Consider the following 8624-nt stretch of genomic DNA (forward strand, 5'->3'; position numbering starts at 1 on the left):
TGCTGTGACACGTAAAATTAGATTGCATTCCTTTTATCTGGGATGTCAGAACTCGCTGGGAGCTGGGAATGACGTCACAAACACAAGATAACAGTGTTCCAGTACAGGTAGTTGGAAAGCCATTTAGCAATACCAGGGATCCGTTTCAAAAACCAAGACTCCTTGCTTACCCAGCTAAATTGTCAGATTTAATTCACCCAAGTTTAAATGGCCTTTGTCTTTGTCCACTTATATTTAGCCCAGACTGGCTTAAATCTGACACGTTGTCCACTTAAGCAAGAAATCCTGCTTAATGAAACAGGCCCCAATTCTAGCCCAGTAATTTGTCAGCCACTGTTGGCAATATCAGTTGGTAACACATTACGTAGTGTTCTGAGCATAAGATAGCAGTTGGACAGTACTGCGTGTACAACCGATTCAATGAGTCACAAATAAGACATGAGTGCTAATACACAGTACCAAACTAACGTCTGTTGATAAAGGGCGCAGCCCTTTTGAATTCAGAGCTCTGGGGGCATTCCAGTTGAAATTCCTGACAAGGAATACTGAATTTACGAGTTTAATAGGAATGCAGCATTAGTTCCAACCCATAATGGAGAAATACTTGACTTAATACCCATCTAATTTTCGGGGTTGCAGGTCTGCTATGCCTTTCCATTCTGTGACATCACAAAACCATTTTCTATTCTGTGACATCACAAAAACATTACGAAGTGGACTCTTTGGGAATTTGGGAGTTTTTTTGTGTTAGATTGTATATTGTATATACTTTCCATTAATAATAATGATTGTGTTGCTACTTTTAAAAAAGTTCCACTTCATAACAGTTTTGTGATGTCGCAGAATGGAAATGTTTTCAAAGTAGCAGACATCACCAACCAGTAAATGTTGTAGATGAAAGATTTTCTATAGAATGGGTGATGTCACCTTCACATTTCAGTTTAAAAGAGTCACAATGAAACACAGAAGCATGCATATTCAATTGCAACGGTCGGCATTTTGTTTCACAAACTTGCCAACCAACCAGCTGAAGAGCAAGGAGTTTTGGGAGTACTTGAGGTGCACTTGTTTAAAAAAATCCAATATGCATGAATATGTTTCTGTTTGATTGCAGCACTTCTGGGGCCCAGTAGCAAACTGGGGTCTGCTTACATTTGGGTCCATCATTGCAGAAGTGCTGCTGGTGATCACAGAATTGCACTTATAATTTTTTTTGTTTGTTTCCTTTGTCTTTCTGAGATCTAAATGTGCCTGTTGGAAAACCTTCCAACAAAAGCACGGTAAGAAAGTCACAAACTTATTTTTTTGTTAATATAAATATAATTTTACTACTACTGTTTAATCATTTCACACTAATATATTGTAAGAATCCTCTGGAATTTCTTTAATGGCGCCTTCACCCTGCTGCATGTTAGATCAGCTCTGTGTTTTATTGTTTGATTTCAGCACTTCTGGGGACCAGTAATCAATTGGGGTCTGCCCATAGTCGCAGTCAGCGATATGAGGAAGAGCCCTGACATCATCAGTGGTCGAATGACCTTCGGTAAGAGGCAGAGGGCTCACCTTTCATCTATATGAGCGTCCACTGGGTCACTCGGGACTCCAGAGGGACTTTTTAAAGGTTTTAAGCTGGTTGCTCTTCTTCTTTCTGACCCCTGCATGATCTTTGTCTCCCCAGCTCTTACCTGTTACTCGGTGATTTTCATGAGGTTCTCATATCGAGTCCAGCCCCGAAACTGGCTCCTCTTTACTTGCCATATGGCCAATGTGACGGCACAAATAATCCAGGGAGGCCGGCTCATCCGACACGAGTAGGTCCCCACCAGGCTCCCTCTAGAATATTTAAATCTCCAGCCCTCATCTGTTGATTAATGCCATATTATTGCTCGACATTGCCTGGCTGCCGGCTGCAAATGCTATCACTCAGCCAGCTTTTCTCCCAGTTTTCTCCCAGATCCTTCCTTAATAGTGTCACACAAGTACCTTTTATAGGTTTGTGTTCTTCATGAATGTTTTTTTTTCTTCCATTTCAGAATGCAGAAGAAAAATGTGAAATGGGCCTTTGCGTCCATTAAGAAATCTCCCCTCCTTCCAAATATATATATATATATATATATATATATATATATATATATATATATATATATATATATATATATATATATATATATATATATATATATATACACACATACACACACACATCATATATATATATATATATATATAAATTTATATATCTGTGTATTAATTTCTTTCATTTTTCTTATTATGAAACCACACGTGAGTAGGGGCAATTCACCCATACAAAGTGCGAGGGGAAAATATATACCTAATGAAGACTGTAGTCCTGTATTAGACAAAATCATTTTATCATATGGTCAGTTATTTTTATACCTACATAAGAACATAATAAATTTACAAAGGAGAGGAGGCCATTCGGCCTGTCAAGCTCATTTGGGGAGAACTCAACTAACAGCTCAGAGTTGTTATAATCTTATCTAGCTGGGATCCCAGGGATTTAGCTTGCGCTACCCTAGTTCAGCCAAGGAACTGGCTCCTCTTTGTGTGTCACATCACAAATGGGACGGCGTAACTGATCCAGGGCAACTAGCTCATCAAATACAAGTAGGCTGCCGCCAGGGCTTTGAACCAGCTCACTGTTCTTGCGGAGGCTCCCTCTAGTATATATAATAGCATATATAAGGGGTAGTTCACCATAAAACAGAAAAGCAGACAGTTCACCTCCAACACTAGGCATCTCCTAAAACTTTTTCAGTTTTAGGGGGAACCGCCCCTGTAAATCACCACCCCTCATCATTAATGCCACATTACTGCTCGACATAGCATTTGTAGCCAGCAGCCAGGCCATTATTCAACCAGTTTTTCTCCCAGTGTGGTCCTTCCTTAACGGCGCCACACAGGTGGTTTTCATAGGTTTGAGTTCTTCATGAATGTATTTTTTCTTCCTTTTCAGAATGGGGAAGAAAAGTGCCAAGTCTCTGTGTCCTGTCTTGGCACAGAAATGCAGAAATGCAGACAGACCGGAAAAGACTGACAGACAGAGACAAAGACAAAATGAGTGGTGGCAAATTAGTGACAAAGTGAGTCTCGATGTGCTGTCCAGACTCGCCCTCCTTGTCCCGTCCTTCCCAACAAATAAATGAATAAACAAAGAATTAAATGTGAGGTCCTTTCAATTTTCCTATGAATCCACACATTACTAAACCCAATTCACTGAGCATGCAGAGCACAAGGAGAAAACATATACCTAATGAAGACTGTAGTACTGTATTAAACAAAATCGTTTGGGTCAATTTTTTAGTTGTGAAACCATACCCTAAACAGTGTTAGTCTGATTTAAAATGATGTAATTTTTATTTTTTAATTATTTCAAAATGACTACTGTATGTGTGCCCTTTGCACAGATTAGTTGTAGTTTGTCATTCTATTGACAAAATGCAGCCGACCTTTTACTGTGTCTCCAGAATGGTGTTGGGATGTAGGACTTCAAATTTGGTTATGGGAAGACAAGGCATCACCAAGTTCTAGTTGTCTGATTAAAACTGCCGTGATTAAGGTTATGTTTGAGCGTGTTTTTTTAAACAATTATTAACCAGCTCAGGGGTCTGACTGGTCTGACATCACAATTGTCAGTTAGAAGAGGTACGACTACCTCACAAAAGTAGGTTTTTTGAAATTATGCTAATCAGCTGAAATACTACATAGGCAGAGCTTACCAGCCCCACTGGCACATTGGTAGGGCATGGCCACCAAAAAGAAAAGAATTTCGACTCCAGAACTAACAATTCAGAAGATATTGGAAAAGGGGGTGTTACAGCACCCCACCCTCCCACCCACACTGATTTCAGTCGGATGGTCTCAGTAGTGGGTAGGTCTTGGTCTTATAGCCACTTATTCCCAAATACATGTGTATACCACAGTTCACATATTAACATAAGCAGGTGAATCACTCACATTAACAACCAGAAAAAAAAGTTTTAAAAAATGTACAAGTTAAAATCAAGCGCTTGTCGTTGGGGCCCATCGTTGGTGCACAGTGATGTTCCTGGAGCTGAATCCAGCAGACACTACACTGCATCCACTTTAAAACCCAGATTTGCCAATGCCACAGATATGTGTGCGTATCAGTATAGGTGTAGGTTACTCACTCACTTTGGTTTCACTCATTTCCGCAGCATAGAACAAGTGTCCTGCTGCTGCTTCCGCTGAAGTTCCAGAACAATCTATGGCGAGGTCAGTTATGGCCAAAACACTTGGCACACAGCAGCGCGATGAGGGAGCAGTTTCCCCGTCTCAGGTAATTCCTGTGCCTCCAGTGGGTGCAGCGACAAGATGAATCAGTTTAAAAGGCGCTGGCCCCTGCTAGTCAGCATGTAGAAACCATCTGGTAATTTCTAACACTCCAGGTACACACAATTGCAACCACAAACCACAATTAAAATAACAAAAGAAAAAAGTACATACAAGACAAGAAGTCTTTGCTGTCAGACTGGGTGTTTTTCTTCTCTGCCAAAATGGACACTTCTCCAAGTACTGGACCTCCATTGTAACTGGTCCATCCAAAATAATAATACAAAGATCTTGAACAGCAGGAATGTACAAACTGCCCAGCATGCTGGTAAATGTAATATAGTGGGAAAACAGAACAGCTGAGTATCCTAATAACATACACTAGGGCTGTGCAATTAATCGAATTTCGATTTCGATTTCGGGTCTCAACGATCACAAAAATGGTGTAATCGAAAAAAACGATTATTCACTTATTTTTTTTAAAGTTATTTTGACCTGCGCTCTGACGCACACGCGCGCATCCGCACTTTCGCCCTTCCAGAAGCCTGAACTCTCTCACTCTATAGTCAGCGAAGAAGTTGTGTATGTGGCATCTGATCGCATTTAAAAATCAGCGCGAGTGAAGATGGCAGAAAAAGAGCAGCCACAGAAGTCTTTGGTCAACAAAAGAGGTAGAAGCAATTCTGTTGTTTGGGAACAGTTTGGATTCGAAGAAGCGGACGTGGATCAAAAACATATTAGGTGCAAGATTTGCTACGCGATTGTGTCGGCACCGGTTGGTAACACCACAAATCTTTTTAACCATTTAAAATTTAAACACAGACCGACATATGACCAACTAATAAAGAAACAGAAAGAACGGCGAACAACCCCCACAACATCCTCCGCAACACAGTCATCCATTAAAGACACGCTCTTCAGTGCAACTCCGTATCCATCCAGCTCAGAAAGGCACAAAAAAAATAACAGATGCTGTTGCATACTTTTTAGCCAAAGACATGTGCCCTATTAGCACGGTTGAGAATGAAGGATTCAGGAAAATGATAAATGTATTCCAGCCACAAGTTCTTCATCAGAGCGAGTCTTTAGCACTAGCGGAAATATTGTCTCCTGCTTGCATTCATCACTGAAACCAGATCATGTGAATAGGCTGGTGTTTCTAGCTAAAAACCTTTAAGGTTTAGATCTGTAACCCTATCAGCAATTTGGCCATGTTGAAACATGTTTACATGTTTTACATTAAAATGTAGAATGTTGTAAAATGTTGTTTTGAATTTTTCAGTTTAAGGCACATACGTGAGCAAATTTATTTTGGACTAATTTATTTATTATTTTATTTAATATTTATATTTTATTTACTACTTGTTTTCAAAAAATTGTGGAAGTGCACTAAATTGTTGATCTTATTTGCCTTTATCTGTTTTATCTGTCTTAATCTGTTTTAAGGAGAATTCACTGTTCTGTTCAATAAATGCAACATATTTCCAAAGTCAATGAGTAATCGTGTAAAATAATCGTGATTTCAATCATGACCAAAATAATCGTGATTATGATTTTTTCCATAATCGAGCAGCCCTAACATACACATAAACCAGATTATATCGATCCTTACACACACACCCCCCCCCACCAAATATACTGCATGGGGTCACACACAGAGCAGAATGATCAACAAATAAGAAAACAAACAGCCTAGCATACAGCTGCATGGCACCAGTGAGGGCCAATGTGCACAGTTAATGCACAGAGCTTGTGAATTACACCACCAGGCATGAGAGTTATTGCAACTGTCTGGGAAACTTCAAGTCTCCATAAATAATTTTTTTTTTACAATTTTACAGTTGTGGTAACGAACTGAGAAATTATGTCTTTCATGCGAATAGAGTCAGAGTTTACTCTGTCCGAAATTGAGCCCATTCTTGTTAATGCCGAACAACAACAAAGGTTTAATTCCCAATGAACCCCCCCTGGAGCCAAAGGGGGATGATGTATATCTATATAAGAGTCTGAATGGAGGAAAATCATGGAATTTTGATTTGACCAAATGCAGTGGAAACAGAAAGGGTTAAATTTTGGGCTGCAGCTATCGATTATTTTAGTAGTCGAATATTCTATCGTTTATTCCATCGATTAATCGGATAAGAAATACTTTTGTCTTATTAAAAAACAATAGTAACTATTCGAAAAAGAAAAAAATAGGTCTCTTAAAATGAATGAACTCATGGGTTTCCTTTATAGGAACATTTTTAGTGATTGAACTCCATATACAACAACTGACAAAAGAACTAAACCATTTTAGTGCATTTATGTATATATATGTAATTTTTTTTCAACAAAACACTTTCTTAAATGCAAAATGAAATAATATCAAATCAAATTACTGAAAAAAGGTATATGTATATCTATATAAAGTAAGGCACAAATTAAAATGGCCTTTACGCTCTGTATTTTTGTACATTTATAGGAGGCATAAAAAATGTTCTGACAGGATTGTATCTCCTGGATGAGGTAGGAATGGTGTGTGCATATTCATGTGTGTAAGTGTGAGTGAGAGCATGTGTGTGTTCAAGTGTGTTAGAGAATGAGTGTGTGTGTGTGTCAGCCTTTAAATGAGCATGTGGTGGTTGCAATGAAGAAAAATGAGCATATCAACATGCTCAGAACTGAGGCTTGCCATCCGCTTTGACGCAATGTTTCCTGCTGCACGAAATAGACGTTCTGATGGTGTAGATGTTGCCGGAACACACAGAAACCACTTTGTTAGCTTTGCCATGGTTGGATATCACGCTGCATTTGTTTTCCACCATTGACAGAGGGCCCATGGCTGTGACATGTTCAAAATGCTGTCGTTCAACTCAACAGCTTGCTGTACTGAACATGGTGCAGTTGCCCTAACAAAGCTGTCCATAGGACACTGTGATTTACTGAAGAAGAGAGGAAATAATAATAAATTCAGTGTTTCAGAGTTTTACTGTCCCAAGACTGTTGGGGGAGGGGTAATTATTATATTATATTTATATAATATTATTTATATTATTATAATTATGTAATATTATTCATATCAAACTTTAGACATTTTTCATCTTTTTCTCTGACTTTCCTCGCTATTTTCCCTGTCTTCCTCCACTGCGCCATCAAATCAAACCTGCTACACGTAATGCAGCGTAAGCACACTGTGCGACAGTGATAATCCCCCGAGTGAAACACGCTGATCACTAAGCAGTACATAGTCAAGCGGATTACACGAAGCATCAAAGCAAAGAATTTGCATCGAGGATCTTTTGTAATCGAGTTATTCGAGTTACTCGATGAATCCTTGCAGCCCTAGTCAAATTATAACAACATTTTAAAATACAGTGGCAGAGTGATGAAGCGGTATTACCATATTAGGACACCTCAGTATGACAAGGCATCATCAGAATTTAACCCTCTCGGGTCTAGGGGTAGGGAACACACGTTCACTGACTGGGGTCATGGTCACACATTTCATTGAGCACTGGGTCAAAAAACAAGGGGGTACAAGGGAAGGTGTGAAGGTACTGAAAGACCAAATCGACACTCTCATTGATTCAGCCAACAGAGATGAATTTGAGGCACAATGTTCCAAATTTGTGAATGGGTGGTCAGAGGAATTTGTCAAATACTTCCACCAGCATCTGAAAGCAGATTTATGTGACAACATAGTCTCCTTCCACACCAAGCAATTGGAAGCATTCAAACACAAACAATATCAGTGAGACCATAAACAAAATGATCAAATCACAAAATGAGTGGAGGGAACTTCCCGTTGATGCAATGGGTCTGTCTTTGTACTACATGCAGTCATATTTCCTTTTAGAATTTCAAAGAGCCAGATGTGGTTTGGGTACTGGGCTACGTTTCTCCACAAAACAGAGTACAGCCTTTCATTAATGCAGAAAAGGCGTAGAGGAAGTGAGAGCAAATCCGGAAGAAAAAAAACCATGAACAAAAGTTTATGATTACTCAGTGAATCCGGCCCCAGATTCATTACTTTCAAAAATGCATGGCTCCCTGTTGCATGATATGTCCCAAGTTCTCCCTAATGTCACTATAAAACAGGACAACACGGATAATTGTGATATGACTATGCACACATCAAATTCTGAGGGAGACAGCAGCAGTCATCATACTAGGTGGTCTGGTATGGTGAGAATCCCAGAGGCAGAATCTGATCTGGAAAAAAAAACACAAACAGGGCAAAACATATTTGCCCCTCGGCTGCACATAAAAATCAATGAGCCAAGCTGGTCAACAGTAGGGCTGTGCAAAAAAAAATTGATCCATCAATA

Source organism: Brienomyrus brachyistius, unplaced genomic scaffold (genome assembly GCF_023856365.1).
Source record: "Brienomyrus brachyistius isolate T26 unplaced genomic scaffold, BBRACH_0.4 scaffold27, whole genome shotgun sequence".
NCBI lineage: Eukaryota > Metazoa > Chordata > Actinopteri > Osteoglossiformes > Mormyridae > Brienomyrus > Brienomyrus brachyistius.